This window comes from Lepisma saccharinum, chromosome 9, assembly GCF_977018435.1.
Source record: "Lepisma saccharinum chromosome 9, izLepSacc3.1, whole genome shotgun sequence".
Classification (NCBI taxonomy): Eukaryota; Metazoa; Arthropoda; class Insecta; order Zygentoma; family Lepismatidae; genus Lepisma; species Lepisma saccharinum.
Window position 1 is genome coordinate 62,166,679 of NC_139237.1, and position 20,235 is coordinate 62,186,913.

The 20,235-nt window shown below is 38.7% G+C and overlaps 1 protein-coding gene across 2 annotated transcripts in view; it reads right to left on the reverse strand.

Annotated features, from left to right (window-relative positions):
* Nucleotides 1–20,235, reverse strand: part of LOC145992074 (uncharacterized) — a 184,408-nt gene that overhangs the window by 64,931 nt on the left and 99,242 nt on the right. The window contains exon 2 of one of the 2 annotated variants that reach the window (XM_083128280.1): nt 1,693–1,801. The exons of the other annotated variant lie outside the window; for it this stretch is intronic. The gene's annotated coding sequence lies outside the window, so the exon portion shown is untranslated. The remainder of the gene's footprint in view (nt 1–1,692; nt 1,802–20,235) is intronic. 2 annotated transcript variants of the gene reach the window in all.

Sequence of the window (20,235 nt, forward strand, 5' to 3'; positions counted from 1 at the left end):
AATCAACAACACTCATTTGTCTCTTAAATGTAGCAAAATTATCTTGCTAACAAGGGAGGTTATCTAAGTGTCCCCATCCGATTTCCATGAAAATTGGCAGGTGTATAGAGAGGCCCAAAGGAAGAAATACGTGTTTTTTTGTTTCGGCTAAAAAACTGTTTTAGGGGGCAAAACCTCCCCTCTAATGTCAAGATGAGGACAAATTGAAGTGGAGATCTGACCCCTGTGTCCCCCTCCGATTTCCATGGAACTTGAAAGGTGTATAGAGGGGCCCAAAGGAAGAAATACATATTTTTTTGTTTCGGCTAAAAAACGGTTTTAGGGGGCAAATCCCTCCCTCAAATGTCAAGATGAGGACAAACTGAAGTGGGGATCTGACCCCTGTGTCCCCCTCAGATTTCTATGACACTTGGAAGGTGTATAGAGGGGCCCAAAGGAAGAAATACCTGTTTTTTTGTTTCGGCTAAAAAAATGTTTTAGGTGTTAAAAACCGCCCTCAAATGTCAAGATGGGGACAGATTGAAGTGGGGATCTGACTCCGAAACCACGTAAATCTGGCATAGGAACAACACGCTCATATAATTATAATTGACACACACAGCACAGAACTGTAGGATTGTCAGTACGAAACGCAGTGCAATTGTAGAGATATGCCGAATTCTTGCATCTTTTAATAGCATATTTTGCAACACAATCACTTGGCTCTTTAACTGCACTGATGTTTGTAAAGGAATATAAATTCACTAAATGACAGTGTTGGAAATCTCTGAATATATGTAGTAGAAAAAAAAAATCAAATTGCATACAAATTACACACACACAAAATGTTCATAAATGTTACAAACAAATACATCAAAATACACGTCATCTATAACAAGAGACGTCTGTCAAAGGGTACAATGTTCTTAAACTCATCAATAATTTCATTTACATCAATAGGCTAAGCTTCTTCCTGTTCCACAAATAGCAAGAGCAGGGCTTCCAATCAATCCTGCTTCTGACTTACTCTTAGTTTTAACTTGTTTAAGCTTGGAAAAAGGTCTCTCTCACACGCGCAGCTTGTGACAGGTACAGAAGAAAAGAGCTGCAGTACAGAGTAGAATGCAGAAAATATCTTCTTTCTCCAATCACATAAAAAACTCTAAAATCTATAGACACCCGTTTCATCAGCGATAATGCACACGTTTGTGCCAAGTAATGACATTTTCAACTTCTTACAAACTGCCGCTTATTTTCTCTCTTATTGAAATATCTGTAATTATCTTTTATATAGCAGCCCCTTAGGGTGTGCCTAGGCACAAAGGGATGGTGGATAGCGAAGTAGCAACAATATTTTCAAGGGGGCATATACTATATTAATATATTTTAATGCCATAAAATATAGGCAAGGGAACCCTGGGTCGAATGGAAACAAGGGGCGGTAGGAAACCCCCCTCTTAAGTTCTCCGTAAGGGAGCGCAAGCTCTCTGGAACTATTCAACTATCCATAGCGAGGTGTTGTGAGGTAGTTTGCGCCATGTTGAGTGACGTGATGGTGGGATTTTGGTTTTGTTTTGTAACTTTTTGCTCATCTCGACTCTGAAGGTAAGACAAATTACTTCATATTAATTTCGCATTACAGTTTATGTACAGAAAACAGAAGTCACTTTAATATCCAATACATGATTATGTTAAATTTAGCTTTATATTTACCACTTCTGTAGTGTTGTTAGTGCTCATTGTATATGCACAGTTCCTTCTCTTTTATGATGTTCGTGTCGACTCTTTAATTGCCTCTTCCGAGTTGGTGCCTCACTTTTGTCTATCATAGAAAAAAAAACCAAAGAAAATTATCACAAGACGAATACAAAAATATGCAATTAAGAAAATTTTAGTTGTCAAAACATCAATCATGCTTATATATACTTATTAGTGAAAAACAGACAGCAGTCGATTTGTTAATCTCGCACCCTGACGTACGCAGAGGATGGGGCGGGGGAGGGGGTTGATGGAGCTACAGTCTCTCCCGCAATTCTCATGAAATCAAAATTTTCAAATGAAAGCAATAAGGTACTCGGGAAAACTCACCTTGCAATGACCCCGGATTATCATTTTTGTATTTTAAAACTAAGATTGAAAATCAGGAAGATCAATCACAATCTGAAACACATGTTCGCAGTTTGAATGAAATAATTATTAATTAATATAGCATATAGCATATCCAAATATCCCAGTATTAAGAGGGAGGTGGAGTTTGGCGAAGGTCGCCGTGGAAAGCGCTTAAATTTAACATGGGCTTTTTTGCATTTTGTTGAATATAACGTTTTAGGACAAAAATTTGCCGGAAAACACGCAGTGGATGTGAACTTAGTTTATGAAACTTTGAGTACATGACACATTTATGCAATTTCAGTTCGTTAAATGTGCACAAATTCCATTATTTGTTTTCAATTTCCCATAAGGAAATACGTAAATAAGCACAGAATGGTTATAGGATTTGTGGGTAGCACCAACGAAAATGGCCATTATGATGCATACTAACGTAATGCTCAATCCTTTTATGACTAAGCTAGGGAGGGCTTTTCTTTCAAAAGTCACTTGCACAGCCCAAAATGATTGTGTAAAAATGTCATCTATTATCGACGGCGAAAGATACGGCCGCTTCAGCCGAATTTCATTCATCATAGTTCGCTACTTGGCCACTAGATGTCTCTGTTCGAAAATTGCCCCAGGCGAGACGGGGAGGGCTAGTTCGCGCGGGTGTTTTAATCCTCTGCACAGATGGCTTCCGTCCCCTCGTCAGAAGGTCCCGTAGCTCTCACAGCTTGATTTATTGCCTCTTTCCCAGGCAAGAAACCAAGAAAGAAGGAAGGCCATGAGTTTGTGTATGTTTGAGTGTAGAGAAGCAGAGCAAATTTACCGTGAATTGGATGACACAGTAACTTTATCTCGATCCCTACCGCGAAGGACGTATTCAGGGGGGTCCAGGAGTCCCAACCTCCCCCCAAAAGACTTACCAAGTTCAAAAATTAAATAATGAGATCATAAAATAACTTCAATTAAGTAATGAAAATAAGGTTGTTGTCTAATCGCAATTTGTTTATTTCCGCAAAAATATTGGAAAGTAATACGACTTTGAATGACAGTACCAAAGAAGATTTATGCAAGAATTATTACTACTTATAATAACATGCAAAATATTACCAGGAATTTTACTTTCGTCAACTGGATCTAACATCATTTTTTCATACTCAATAAATATTATATTCTTTATCTATTTGACATTAATTTCCTTGCCAGGGCAGTTTCTATTTATTTACAAATTTTGCCGACCTTAACTACACGTAAGCTAGATAATGAATACGTGATGTTATACTGTATCACTGTTGTTATATCGCCTTCTTACCTATTCGCGTAATAAAAATATATTAATTAATTTAATATAATTATACTTATTTTAATTTAACATTATTAATATTATTATTTTGAGACATTACGTTAGGACGCCCCTCCGAAATATATATCTCGATACGTGCCTGGTGTTCGATTTGAATAAAATGTAGAAAAGGCGGGGAGGGTGGTAGCGCTTCCTCTTTTTTACATTTCGATAGTTTTACTTCACATGTAGTACTTTGTGAGTCAACGGTGCAGATAGGAAATACGTGTACACACACATAATTGATGATTCGCAAAGGAACTTCGTTAAATTCCCATGCTTGTTCCGCTCACAAATCATATCCTCTCCAAATTACAATAGCCTACTATCGTTGTTGCTTACATATATGTGTGTGTGTGTGTGTGGTTCCTAGAACTTCACTATTTCCAAACATAAACTTGATGTGACTCTTACAAAACATTTGTTTTTGGAGTGGAAGGATCATGAAAAGGTTACTGTTTCTTTGCAAATCTTCAATTAATCTAAAATTTAGTATAAAAATGTAATTTTGGCTGACTTGCTAACTTGAGATTTAAAGACAAATTATTAATTTGAATTCTCCATAACAATAACAAAAGTGACATAAAATGTAGAAGGACAAGACTAGTGTTGCCCACTGGACGAGACGGGACAGGCTTTTAAAAATTCGAGACGAGACAAGATGGATCATGTGTCCCGAGACAAACTAATATTTTCGAGACGAGACAGCATTTCACAGCATTTCCACGAGACGAGACAGGCCAAAGTCTCGTCTCGTGGACAACACTAGACAAGACTCTTGGCTTGGTTGAGAATTACATTAGAGATGTACAGGTTAGGAAAGGGGAGGGAGAATTCCGTCTTCTTCCTCTTCAGCGCGAACCCTGCCTCCTACATTCTACATGTCCATTCAAAATGTCTTCTTAGTTTCAGATATTTTTGCCTCCCCTATAGCGTAATGGTAAAGATGACCCTCGTAATGTCAAAAGGTCCCGAGTTTGGTACCTGGAGGACGCCCAATAGTTCAATCCCACTATAAATGTAGGTCCACTCCCGATTAGCCTATCTATACATAAAGAAGACTTACAGAAACTCAAACTCAAGATACTCAAACGACCGGCATAGGGTTGCCGGCGCTTGGTGCAGTGAGAGAGCTCCCCTTTGCCAAATCAAAATTAGGAAACAAAAACTTATCTTCAGGGGTTCCCTCACTTTTTCGCCCTTAGATTGCAGCTGCTGATAAGGGATGAACATCCCCCCTAAAAAAAAAAAAAAATTCTGCCTACGGGCCTGCTGTCCTGCATCGTGACCGTCCGGTCTAAGCCGTCATGCTTTGGGCTCTCCAGCTACGGGACGCGCGCAGGTTCGAGTCTCCTGAAAGAAGCGTAACAACTTTTCTCCTGATATTTCGGCCAGTCAAACTCGCGGACCGCATGTAGGCCCCAGCATCCGTTAATGCATCCTGCCTTGGCCCCACTTAACACTTCATGCTTGAAATTATCTATACATTTGTAGTTATCCCGTTTTCTCTTTTCTCGTGATACAAGACCAGACTCATCCAAACTTCAACACATTGACCAATTTTCCCTACACAGGTATACATTCCATTATAGAGTAGGTGTTGTGTCAACTAAGCAAGCTGATGGACGTGTTACTTCTGAAGTACGAAACTATCTTGCCAGCTGGGGGAGGGCAGCGTGCATACTTTCTGTCGCCTATGAGTCTGTTTCTTGATTTTCAAGGATTTACCTGGAAGAAAAGTCAGTTTCTGTAAAAGTTTCAGAGAACCATATGGCTGCCCAAACTTCGTGGGAGTAAGAAAAGGACTATAGAAGAGGAATGTAGATTTTTCAAGTGAAATGCTTACTTTTGTTGTGAAGTGAATAGTGAAAAGCGTAGAAAATTTGTACCCTGATAAAGTTTATTCATTCAGAAGTATTTCTATATTACGAAATAAATTTGCCAACCTCTGTGGCAGAGTGGTTAGCACAGCCCGTTGCGACACCAGAGGTTGCGGGTTCGAATCCTGGCCTGAGCATAGGTGTTCTTTGTATGTGTGTCTTCATCAATTTCATCATACCATTACTCATCCTCATCGTCGCCAGTAGCCAAACGTGGCAGAAAAGCAACGCTAATAAAAAAAATATATAAAAAAAATCAGAAATACAGTTGAGGAGAGGATTGATGACTTAGTCAACGAACAATTGAAAGCAAAAATTGTTCGTGTTGTTGCCTTTTCGCTCACAATATGTGAAATTACGAACGTCTGCGAGCTAGCTCGGTTAGCTCCCTTCATTCGTGGATGCGATTCTCATCTCGATATGACAGTAAAACTACTTGAATGATTCCTCCCCGTGACACAAGGGCTGTTATTTTGAAGGAAGTGGAGGCCATTTTGCAAAGTTAGAGTCTTCCGTTATATTAAAACTTTTTTAATAAAGTTATAATTGGTCCTTCTCAACTTCTCAGGAATGGCAGGAATATTTGTCCACAGTAAAAATACTACGTGATGAATTTGGAAACAGGTTTCAAGACTTCAGAGGGTGCGAAGGGCAATATTCTTGTTCTGCTCTGCTCCCTTTTTTTGATGATGCGTGTGCAAGTCCTGCGTTCGAATGGAACTTATTGAATTGCAGTGCAACTCGTATTGAAAAATAAATGTCGCGAGGTGGGTTATCCTTGATTTTTCTCATATCTCCCATAGCAGTATCCTCGAATAAGCTATTTTGCTGTAGAAATTATATTAATTTTGGTTGCACTTGCCTTGGTGAAAAGTTGTTTTCCATAATGAAGATTAATGAAACAGCCGAGCCGAATGATCAAGAATGACTGACAAAATATTTGTTGTCTGCATTAAGAATTTCATGCTCACAAAAAAACTTATTGCAGACTTTTGAGAAGCTTGTTAAAAAAAACTGTCAAATCTGTGCGAAACGAAACTATAATTGCACACAGTTTCTTGCAAAACGTTTTGCACAATTGTAACCAATTTATACTCGAAATAACATGTAAAATACAATAACCATGAAAAAATATGGGGGGAGGTCTATATATAATTTACATATCGATGCTGCAATAATAATCACTAGAATCCCGGCACCGTTGGGTCGAACCACTTAGTTCTGGACTTCAAGGTGTTGGGGTTCTAAATGTGTGACCCGGATAGTTTTGACATTATCGTTATGCGGCCCTACTCACGAATTGAGTTTGACATGGCTGGTCTTTAGGACCTGTTGAGGAGATTGAGGAAATCTTCAACAACGACTGGGGGGTTCGTCGTGCTGACCACACGTCACCCTGTAACTGATTGGTGTGTGAGTGAGTGAGTAGGCCCTTGCCTTCACGGGCTGTTGCGCCACGGGTTTACTTACGTATATTGGCGTAAAGTGTGGTCTTACAGCGGCTCGGCCTCTCCTCGAAATTCTGTCAATTTATTTTGACCAATTCACTGTGGATTTTTTAAGAGTACTTTGTAACACGTATAGTGCTCATCTCGAAGATCATACTATCGTTAGTTGGACTGAAATTTCAGTTTGAAACCAATCAATCGAATCCAGGCCTGGGCATGGGGGGTGTTCTTTCATCAATTTCATATCATCACTCATTCCCTCCCATCTTCGCGAATAGTAAGAAGTGGCAGAAAGGCGAAGTAAAATAGACCAAACAGATCAACGTTGACCCATTATATCTGCTGTGAACTCAACGATGAGAACTGCACAAAGGGACTTGAAGATTATAAGAAAGGAAACTGTGGCCGAGCGCGCTCAGCAGTTGCCCGATGGTCTGACCATGGAAGTTTCCACGTTCCAGCCGTGGCATCAGCCTGGACATAGAGTGTTAGAGTGTAAAAGAGAGAGAGAGAGAGAGAGAGAGTGAGTGAGTGCGTGCGTGCGTGTCTTCATTCATCCTCCTCGTCGCTAATTGTCAAATGTGGCAGAAGCAGAAAATAAAATACAAATACAGACGTGTCAAACGTGTAATTTTCAACTACGAAAATGTATAATTAGAAACACTGTATGAAATTAACAATATATTATTCACGCAAGATGGTATATTTCCTCTGCTTTACATACATATAAAATTTAATACACTAAAGCATGCAAGAAATATCCATTTCTCATTGAAGCAGAGGAACTTAGTGCTAGCTGTCAACGACAGAGCTATTGCTTGTTATTTATTCAGTTTATTTTCTCTTTAGGAAAAAAGTTCCTGTACCTTCATAAGCATGGGAGTCCGGAAGGGAAGGCAAGAGGGGCCATGTCCCCCCTACGGGAGAATGAATGTCCACATAATAATTATATATATATCTTTCACATAATTTAATTTCCATCACAGTAATTTATGTTACTCATTATAATTGTGTTTAAGGAGCGTGATAATTTCAGACTGAAATAATGTGTTTTTGAGCGGGCATCACTATCATGGGGAAAATCTGCCTTCTTTGCCCCCCCCCCCGCCCTGGAAAAGATCCTGCGGACGTCCATGTTCATAAGATAGTTTACTGTGGTGTAAAAAGGATTTTAAACTCGTCGCGATTAGCCAAAAGTGACGGGAAAGCGACGCTAAATAACAAAAATCAACTCAAATCAGTAAAGAAGATTTATGTCGAGTTAACAGCTATTGAAAAATACTGTAAAATATATTCACTCATGATAGTAATGGAGAGGTGCGTATTATCAATTGAAATGGGGAGGTGGGGATTATAAGTTGCCAGGGCACGGATGTTCTTTGCGAGTATCCCTTCATCAATTCCATGTAATCAACATTTTATGTCGTGATTAGCCAAAAGTGACAGAAAGCGACGAAAAATAATCAACCAATCAATCAACGTATCTACACTCTCGGTGGTGTTACATTTCAATTGTTCGGATTCCAGGAAACATTCCATCTTGACGTCATCCGTAAGACTGCCATTGTGACCGTAATACTTGTAGTTATTTCGGAGCAAGATGACCAGATATGATACGTGACTTATCCTGAGGGGTGCGAAAGCCAAAGCTAAAAACTAATCACAGTCCATAATTACCATAGCATCAGGTCTTACAAGATATATACATACAGGTGAGTCACTATTCTGTGACATCATCAGTAATAGGTCTTAATATTAAATAACACAAAAATCACGCAGCAAATTAAAGGTATTACGAATAACATTAAAAATATTTCTAGAATTGGAAAGAGCAATAAACATTTGTGCAACGAGAAATAAATTAACAACAATAAATATTAGTTCGAGGGAAAGCACGTGTCATAATGATACAAAATGATAACATGTAGAAAGTTTCAAATACGTTTGAGCTGTTTTTAAGATGGGTAATACATAAAGTGTAAGTTCAATGTTTACCTATTCGTTACCTTACATCATTGCTACTACTGTAGTTGTACATTTTGTTCCATTGGTTTGTCTTTCGCCTCTTCTGATTATCCCTAGGTCATTCCACATATCCGAGACTATTTCCTTTAAATTCGAAATAGTCTCGCTCCCGTCCATCTCGAATTATTATCAGCACTGTTCGTAGTAGTTAAAATAATAAGTTAATATTTTTTGTGCTTATTACTATTAGATACAAATTTTGTATCAACACGAAATCCCCTACAAAGTAAAAAAAAAGTAAAGTGTTCCCCTGTGCTTAGCACCACGCCCCACAAGAAAACCCCTACAAAAAAAAAAAGAAAATGGCGACTAGTATGCCTCTGCCGTGTTATCACTGCCACTGGTATGCTATACATTTACACAGCGTACTTTCAATTAGTTATTCTTACTTGATTCGTCGTTACTTTCAACTGAAAATCTCTACCTCCTTCTTTACTCTCAATTTATAATCTCAACCGCACAAAGAGAAATTCTACATAATTATAGCAGCCACTGTAATCAACAAAATTTATTCAATCCAAATCTCATTTGTGAAGGTCCTGACTGTTTGCCGTAGCCACTTTCCACGCAAGAGCCAGCCAGCAGTGAATATTTTGCCAGTGGAGAAATCTTGAAAGAAGCCGGGACCAGAATGAAATGAAACAGGTGGTGCCCTTTCGCAGCGGTCACGAAGGGGAGGGAGTGGTGAAGGCAGGGGGGAGACATGGTGGCAAGTCTTTCCACCATGGGGGGAGGTCCTCTGCCCCCGGCCTGTGCTCTTCCTCTAGTTTAGGACACAAGCGAGAAGAATTGTTAGTTCCCTGATATGTCGCTAGGTGTCTCTGTATCGCGCCGGGGCAGGAAAACTCTTTTCATGCCAACCTCCAGGCCACTCTTAAGTAATTAACACTTCATCATGGTATTATACGTATAATATTTTGGTTTGTAAAAAAATAAAAATATTGTAAATTGCAATACACAAAACCAAGACTATGAGAAGGAGAAGGCTGGGGCCATACCTGATCACGTGGTTCTTGACGTTAGGCGTGACGTCACCGGCGGACAGATCGCTCTGCGCTTCGGTTTCGCAGCCGAATCAAAGCTTTAACTATGAACAAAAAGGGCCCCTTGTTATGCTCAGAAGCTAGTTGCGACTGAATATACAAATTCACTTAGCTTCCGAGATAGTGTATGTTTTCAGAAATGGATTACATTGTATTGCATCGGTAGTTTTTACATCGTCACATTTCTCTGTGAAACCTAGTTTCACGTAAAATGAAGTTAAAATGCCTAGTCATACGTTTTGTTATACAAATAACGATGGAAAGCAAAAGTTATGTATATGTAGAAAATGTAAAAAATAACAAAAACTTATCTATTGCTCGCATTTAGGCGTGAGGGAAAAGCTGTTTTCACTTTAACTTCTTCAATTTGGCTACTTTGCTTTGACTATTAATATATATATATTTATATCTTCACTGATGTTGCTTATTAGGATTCCAGTTCAGAGTCTTATAAATCTTTGAACTACACTATGAAGAATGTGAGGAAGTTCACAAATACTTAAACAACTTTCGATTTTGAACGCAAACTTTAAGGACATACTGAATAAAGTGGGGGTCACTTTCTTTATATCTGCAAAAAATTATTCAGTAGGTTGTGAAATAGGGGTGTCCACAGGCGGGTTTGTGGAAGCTTATTTACTCCACTTAACGTTTGTGTGTGTGTCTGTGTGTGTGTGTGTGTGTGTGTGTGTGTGTGGGTGTGTGTGTGTGTGTGTGTGTGTGTGTTTGTGGGGATGGATTGTGATGAAAATCTGATTGAATAAACAAAAGACCAATGGAGGACGGAAGTTGACTACGTTGTCATTTTAGTATCACTGCTATATAAATAGCAAGTTGTGTATTCCGAAGGGAATTACGCAGTTACTATGTTATTATTAGTGTTGTTCACGAGACTACTCTATTTCACGTTCAGAAGACACAACTGCGCTTATGGAGAAACCGCACAGTGTTGCCAATACAGCGCTAGCTCATGTCGCCGGGAAATGATGACCTTCCTTCACAATGAAGGTGTTACGTATTTTGTATATATAATGATAATTATATGTAAATATTAATATTATACTGTGAACGTTACAGTTACCCTTTTTACTAGGATCCATTGCGATCACTACACACGCGAGCGTAATGCACGAATATGACACTTCAGAAATCACTTAAAAAGGTAAAAATCACTGAGCGCTCACACATCTGAAAACACTTTTTCGAGAGAGGAAAAAAGTCTAAACAGACCAAAGCAGATCTCTCACTCAAGTAAGGGGAACCTGGCACATGGGTTACATTCAAGTTGCAACCCAAACAAACAAATGAGTTATGGCCCACGTAAACTGATAAGACGTGAATGACTCAAGCAAGGCATGTCATATTTCTATCTTGAAGCCCCATATTTTGTCACGTGTAGGAAAGCCTTTCAAAGGTTAATATGGTGTCTATGAATTTATGTGTACGTTGGAAACTGAAAGGTGATATTCATTTCAGTATTAATGTCGACAGTAATGTAAACAAAAACAACGTGAATTTGCGACAGCACTAATGTTTCTCACAACAGCAGAATTGGAAATAATTGTCAATTATTAAATTTAAGTAATTTCAATTCTATTATAACAAACTGCATGAAGTTAATAATTTTAATGAATGGAAATAAAATAAAAACTCGAAAACTTGGTGGTGATTAGCCGGAATGCTGCGGTGAGTCAGCTCAAGATGGCCAGACAACGTCTCCTTACTTCGCGCGCGATTCGGGTTAAAAAGAAACTCCAAATGCATGGAAGTAATATTTCAGGGAACCTTTGAGTGGTTATAAAAAATAATTTCATTATTTTCTCCACAACTTTGTCGCTGGAAGTTTTTACTTGGAATTACAGAACAAAAAATGGCCAGCGACAACATTTTCTACTGCACGAATATAAAAATCTCCACATACTTTATTTGAATATTTTTTAATGCAAATATGCTTTAAAGTATTGATAAATTCTGAGTACCACCGTAACCTATAACAATTAAAAAACAGTGTCAATTTTTTTAATAATGAATGCTTCAATTTTACGGCATGTTTCAACGTTAGGAATGAAAACAATGTAAAAATTGTGTTTTCACAGAAAATTTGCGTTTTTAATTTATCTAAAATTATGTAAGCAAGTTACCAGTTTTTTGTGTTCACCATCGTATTCTCTACAAAATTTCCTGCAATACTGCCGGTACCGATCTGACCCCTGTGTCCCCCTCCGATTTCCATGGAACTTGAAAGGTGTATAGAGGGGCCCAAAGGAAGAAATACATATTTTTTTGTTTCGGCTAAAAAACGGTTTTAGGGGGCAAATCCCTCCCTCAAATGTCAAGATGAGGACAAACTGAAGTGGGGATCTGACCCCTGTGTCCCCCTCAGATTTCTATGACACTTGGAAGGTGTATAGAGGGGCCCAAAGGAAGAAATACCTGTTTTTTTGTTTCGGCTAAAAAAATGTTTTAGGTGTTAAAAACCGCCCTCAAATGTCAAGATGGGGACAGATTGAAGTGAGGATCTGACTCCGAAACCACGTAAATCTGGCATAGGAACAACACGCTCATATAATTATAATTGACACACACAGCACAGAACTGTAGGATTGTCAGTACGAAACGCAGTGCAATTGTAGAGATATGCCGAATTCTTGCATCTTTTAATAGCATATTTTGCAACACAATCACTTGGCTCTTTAACTGCACTGATGTTTGTAAAGGAATATAAATTCACTAAATGACAGTGTTGGAAATCTCTGAATATATGTAGTAGAAAAAAAAATCAAATTGCATAGAAATTACACACACACAAAATGTTCATAAATGTTACAAACAAATACATCAAAATACACGTCATCTATAACAAGAGACGTCTGTCAAAGGGTACAATGTTCTTAAACTCATCAATAATTTCATTTACATCAATAGGCTAAGCTTCTTCCTGTTCCACAAATAGCAAGAGCAGGGCTTCCAATCAATCCTGCTTCTGACTTACTCTTAGTTTTAACTTGTTTAAGCTTGGAAAAAGGTCTCTCTCACACGCGCAGCTTGTGACAGGTACAGAAGAAAAGCGCTGCAGTACAGAGTAGAATGCAGAAAATATCTTCTTTCTCCAATCACATAAAAAACTCGAAAATCTGTAGACACCCGTTTCATCAGCGATAATGCACACGTTTGTGCCAAGTAATGACATTTTCAACTTCTTACAAACTGCCGCTTATTTTCTCTCTTATTGAAATATCTGTAATTATCTTTTATATAGCAGCCCATTAGGGTGTGCCTAGGCACACCCGGCACACCCCGTAGCTACGCCTATGGCCATGGACATAACAATAGACGGACCAAAGCAGGGTAACGGAGCATCAAAATAGCCGCACACGGGAACTATAACCCTATCAAGCATGACCTTGATATCATGTAGGTGATATCCATAGCCAAGGACACAAGAGGATAGTTCCACAGATGAATACACAGCATGTATAAGACATTTATTACCACCAGGAAGTAATACGAAACAACGTTATGGTAACCGATCTGCCAACACAAAGTAAAGACAAGAACCCATGCATCACATTGAAAACCGCCCCTATTGTTGCTTCCACGGTGTCAATGTACATATTCGTCACAGTAATGGTACTCCTCAAAAAATTATTTAAATATAATGTTCGGTTACACCATGCACATCTGATTACTGCCACTGCACCACAAACATCACATATCGGATTACTGTGACCACCAAAACAGAATGCCACCGGATTCTCAAATGGAGGTGGCCTTTCGGGAAGATACCCACTCTTATACAGTGCGTATTGGAAGACGTGTCGAAACCTGGGTGAGGACAACTGGTTATGTGTGAGTGATTGTAGTTTGATAATGTTATTGCGTAGGTGGAGATTAATGTCACTGTGTAGTAACAGGACAAGATCGGAAAACCGTCGCCCGAATTTTTTCCAAATCCTAAATCCATACACATCTAATGGATGGAGAGTGCCAGTCAATCCTTTAGGTATTATCAACAGAGTAATGTTTTTGTCCCGTGGTGTCACTTCTCGCATAACAATATCACTATGTCCACTCCACGAATCCAATAGCAGAGCATGGAAACCTGAGGGGGACACAGGTGTCAGATCCCCACTTCAATCTGTCCTCATCTTGACATTTGAGGGGGTTTTGCCCCCTAAAACAGTTTTTTAGCCGAAACAAAAAAACACGTATTTATTCCTTTGGGCCCCTCTATACACCTGCCAATTTTCATGGAAATCGGAGGGGGACACTTAGATAACCTCCCTTGTAAGACAAAGTTGTCCGGGACAAAATGTTCCAAATGCTCATTGAACATGTTTCATTTCTCCGTCATTTTGGGTAATTTACAGTGCGTTACTATTCAATGTATACATCACAATCGTTACAACGTAAAGATAATATTTAATACAACTGCATTAACAACATTGTAAATGTGGTGCAATATCGGCTTCAAATATAATAGAACACCAAGACTAGATATTATTTTACAGCTTCTACTATTGATACTGAAATTATTTTTTATGTCACGAAATGCATACATATGCAGGGTCTGCCCGTGAATCAGGTGATGTGGTAACCCCATTTTCTGCACTTTCCAGTGAGGAGAGAAAGAGACTAATGGCCCTGGATGTATGACTTTACGTCACATACATACATCCAGATACTCTAAAAGAGACTGACTGATACCGCCATCTAGCGCAGAATTCCGAAGCATTTAATTAGAATGGGGCTGTGGACTGGTGCACAATGCGCTTCCGCGGTAAAGGCATTTTACAAAAATATATATTTCGGGAGAGAACCGATCCAAGGGTATCACAAATAATAACAATATAAATGTTTATTATTAATGCAATAATATAATTAATAGGTCTATTCACAAGGAGGCACAAGTGGAATATGTTGTGAAAAACTGTATGGGGAAACTCAAATCTTTGTATCATTTAAAACATACTCTGGACGCCAATGTTAAAGATCGCCTTATGCAAGCACTCGTCCTATCCACATTATACTATTGTGCTCCAGTGTACAGTAATATATCCCAGGCCTAAACTATAAACTTCAAAAAATTCAGAACTGTTGTATACGTTTCATATTTAACGTAAAAGAAAAGAACATGGATCCCCCTATTTAAATAAACTTTGTTGGCTAAACATTAACAATAGAAAAAAATACTTAATACTCACCTTGATGCACAAGATCTGTTCTTGTAAAACATCGTTCGAACATAACATCCGCAAGAAACACAATCTAAAAATCCCCAAACATAAAACCACCACATTGTCCGAGAAAAAAAAATACCAATAAAGGATTTAAATAACTCAACAATCGTTAACGACAGAAATGTAAAATAACGTTTATTTGGAAGAGAAAATCATAGAATATTTTTTAACCAAAGAACAAGAAAAAAATTTCACCTTAGTAGATCTCAATGTGTGCTCCTTTGGTGGCGCGACAAACATCAAGGCGGTACTCAACCTCCATCCAAGTGTTCTTCAACATTTGATGAGTGACGGAGCCACATGCATCGATAATTCTTTCACGGAGATCATTGAGGTCTTGCAAATGTGTCTGGTAAACCAAAGTCTTCACATAACCTCAAAGGAAAAAGTAAAAAGGAGTCAAGTCTGGTGACCGTGGTGGCCATTTAATGGGTCCACCCCTCCCAATCCAATTACCAGCGAAATTGTTATTAAGGAAGTTTGTAACACAACGGGCATAATGTAGGGTGGGGGGAGCATCCTGTTGAAACATGTACCCATGAGGTATACGAGGTACAGCATACTGTTGCAACATTTGCAGGTAACTTGCACCTGTAACTGTAGCTTCCTCAAAGAAAAAGGGCCCAATTACGGAATCTCGTGTCAAACCACACCGCACATTCAACTTTGGACTGTCGCGTTCATGTTCAATAACTGCATGGGAATTCTGCTCACCCCATATTCTACAGTTATTTATGCCTATGCACTTTTCCGGAAATGTGGAAGGTAGCCTCTGATAGACGCATGATAAGAGGAAGAAGAAGAATTTGTATTCTATAGCATGTTATTGATTGGTTGTTATAGTAACAGTGTGTAAGATGTACGTGGATGGCTTCCATGTATTAAAGTTATATTGTTTAATTTGAACCTACGTATTTTGTATGTCTTGTGCATGTATACATAAGAAAACACACGCAACAACAAGCCTTACATCTATGGCGCAGTCGTACAGGATATTCTTGGTGATTCTTCGTAAGAAGATGAATGGATGAAGACGTCACGAAGAGTACACGACGATCGTCATTCCAGCATAGGTTTATGCAAGGAGAAATTGTGTCGGCTTGATCAATTTCTACGGTAAGAACCAAGATTACACGGTTTGTGTATTATTTACAATAATTGTACAAGAACAAAGTTTAAATCAGTGTGATACGGACTGTGTTTAAGATATTGTGATATTTAGTTGACCACAATTATGAATATGTTCGGTTTGAATTTATTCTCTGAGTTTCGGCCAGATTCAGAACAAATAGAAGATTATTTAACGAGGTTTGAACAGTTTTGTTTGGCTCATGATGTTAATGAAGCCAGGAAGGTAACCATACTGATTGCAGTTATAGGGTCTGGAGCTTTCAAAGTGCTGAAGAACATCCTTGCACCTGAACCAGTCGATCGTCAAACGCATTCGATCCTCAAGGACAATCTGCTTAAACATTATGGCCAGAGAACAAACAAATATGTGGAACGTTTTAAGTTCAGGCAATGCATGCAGGAAAGCGGCGAGGATGCAACACGATTTATGGTACGTGTTAAGCAACAAACACTTAAATGTAGTTTCGGCCAGTACTTACAGGAAGCCATTGTAGAGCAAATAATTGTAGGCGTGCGGTCTGACGCCATTAGAAAGAAATTACTGTCTGAACCTACATTGACTCCAGCAAAATGTCAAGAAATTGTGCTTCAAATGGAATTAATTGAGCGGGAAACACAAATGTTCACACATCGTGAAAAGAAATGTAGTTCTAATGTAGTTGCATTTGCTGGGACACAGAAATTTAAACCATGTTTCCAGTCCTCGCAAGCGCACAAAAAGAACTTTATCAATCCTCAGAATAGAAGTTATAAAAGCACCAAAGAATGTGATAGATGTTCCAGAAGACATGATCTTGGACATTGTTCAGCAAAATATTCGATATGTTCATTTTGCAAAAAGAAAGGTCATTGGCATGTAAAATGCAAGTTTAGGAAAAATAATGGTGGAGTTGCGATTAAGACAATTACAAGTGATCAAATATCTACGTCTAATATTAAACCTTTAGACGCTGTTGTTGAACAAAACATACATAACGAATTTCATGGTTTGTCTTTATTTCACATCGAAGTTAGTGATTCTCATCCGCCAGAAGATAATACTTGCACTATTTCATCAAGCACAGACAATTCACAAGTGGAAGATGCAACACTCACTCGTTCAAAAGCAAGGAGTGTTAGTTTCAAGCCAAGAGCACAAGCTATAGATGGCACTAATGTTCTTGTGTCGGCAGAACCGTGCGTAGTTGATTTGTGTATTGATAAGCGAATTGTACAATGTGAAGTAGATACTGGATCTACGGTTACTCTGTTTAATAACAAGTCTTTCAAACAATTGTTTCCACATCGGCGAACACATTGTACTTCACTAACGTTACGAGGCGTGAATAACGATACGTTAAAGTTGAAAGGTCAAACCTTAGTGGATTTATCATTGAATGATGTATTGTATAAATTGCCGGTTATATTGTGTGAAGAAGAACTGCGTTATCCGTTGATTGGACGTTCATGGCTGGACAGTATTCATCCGGGTTGGAGAAAACTGTTAGCACAATGTAACACATTGTTCACAAATACGGGGTCCGAACGAAATGATAACGCAGATGTTAATACTAAAATACCGGAAAGTGAAGGTTTGAGAGTACAGCTGGAGAAGAAACTTGACCCGAAAGGAAAGGAGAAGAAAGAAGAGCATCTGAGGCAGTTGGCTCAGAAGGCGAGAGAAGAGAGAGCTGGAATTCGAACACAGGCAATGAGAGATAAGGATGTTGAATCAAGGGAAGTGACCAACTGCCATACAAGAGACAAAGTTATGACTGAGCGGGAAAGGCGAATGGATCGCCCACCATTTCTTGGATCACGGCGGAGCCGAGTAGAGAGGAAGAGACTTGACAAAACTTATCTTGCATATCTTCCGAATAATCCAGTCTGGGTGCAGACCCCGAAGGTAAATTCGCCCAAGCATGTACCAGGAATGGTATTGTCTAGAGTTGGCAACAGCCTAATATATAAAGTGCAGTTGTTCGACGGATCGACACGAACGGTACACGTCAGGTGGCTACGAAAACGTGAGTGTGAACCAAACCCCTCATCAACAGATCTACCTGATCCAAACCTTGAATCGATACCAGAAGGACGGCCGGAGGATGCAGCGGGAAGAGATAACCAAAATCAACCATATGTAGACGCTGGGCACACACCAATCAGAAGATCGAATAGACTTAGGAGACCTCCTGATAGATACGGTGCGACCAGCACTTAAAACAAAAAAAAAGAGAGACTCCAGGAGGAGATGATAGACGCATGATAAGAGGAAGAAGAATTTGTATTCTATAGCATGTTATTGATTGGTTGTTATAGTAACAGTGTGTAAGATGTACGTGAATGGCTTCCATGTATTAAAGTTATATTGTTTAATTTGAACCTACGTATTTTGTATGTCTTGTGCATGTATACATAAGAAAACACACACAACAACAAGGCTTACAGCCTCATCTGAAAATGTTACGCGTGTCATTGTCATCATCAATGCGTGATAGCACTTCAGCAGCATAATCAAACCTAGCGGGTTTATCACTGCACTTTAGTTTCTGGACAAGCTGTAACTTGTAGGCTCCTTTTATGTACGATATCATGCACAGTAGAACGTGGAATTTGAAGTTGAGAACTAGCACGTCTCACAGATTTACGCGGGCTTCTCTGGAAAGCTTCCTGAACTGCAACCACTTTATCCTCGCTCACACGCTTCCGACCACTACCTTTCTTCCTCAACAAAGACCCTGTTTCCAGCAATTGTTTATGCCATTTAACAATGTAATGACGTTCTGGTGCTTCCTGTCCATATTGTTGCCGGAATCTTGTTTGTACCGTTACAGGAGACTTCAATTCTGCAGACCAAAAGCAGCACTCAACTTTCTGACGAACAGTAAACGGCGCCATTGTACAGACTACTCACGAACAAAGCCGCGCATGCGCTTAATTATGTTACGATTTTTTCCCTTCTGGTGGTAAAAAGAAATCCTTTCTTCCCTCTTCGAAATAAACGTTATTTGACATTTCTATCGTTAACGATTGTTGAGTTATTTAAATTCTTTATTGGTATATTTTTTCTCGGACACACTGCATAACAAGTCCTTCATTGTTACAGGGATCAGGGAATGGAACAAACTGCCTGCACCATTGACTAACATTATTTGCCTTCAAAGTTTTAAGAAAAATCTAAAGAACTCACTATTGTCCCAACAACTACAGTAACCTTCATATGTTAACAAGCGCACCTGCAGTTATACATCATATAATAATGCATACCAAACCTACTCCCCCCGCACACACAATCAAGTACTGAAGACTTATTACTTATCTTTACTCAACATTATATATATACTAATAATGTATTCAATGTATTATTTTATCATTGTATAATCTATATCATCTTTATTGTATTATCATGATCAATATGTATTTTTTTCTTTCTTTCTTTGTCTTCACTTATTGTATCTTTGACAAGGGTTGGTTGTAAGAACGGCCCATGAGGCCAAAACACGCCTGCTTAAATAAAGACCATTCTATTCTATTCTAATAATAAATAATGAAAGAGGTAAATTAATTCTGTTATTATTATTATTACATGAATAGGTGAAAAGACGGCATGACAGCACGTATTCATTATCTAACTTACGTGCAGTTAAGATCGCTAAATATTTATAAGAACAACTATCCTGGCAAGGAAATTAATGTCAAAAAATAAAAATCGAAGGTTGTTTGCTGTTTTAGTTTCACAATTAAAATTATAAGGGAGAGACTTTTCATCCTGAGTTTGTGTGAGTAAATGTCACATATTGCACCTCCCAGATGGCGCAGTAGTAAGATCGTCAAGTTTTAATCAAGGGTTCTAGGGTTCGATACCCAGTGGAGGAACATAGTGGCTCTGTAAACTGTAGGTCCAGTCCCGATTAGTCTGTATGTGCATAAAGTTGACTGGAAAAACTCAACCAAACAGTCACTTGTGTTCTTGCCTTCTATCAGTTTACCTTTATTGGCCATTTTTACCGGACACCAGATATGGTGAAAGAAAGAAAAACAAGTACCACCTGGCAACACTTGATCGGCTGCCCT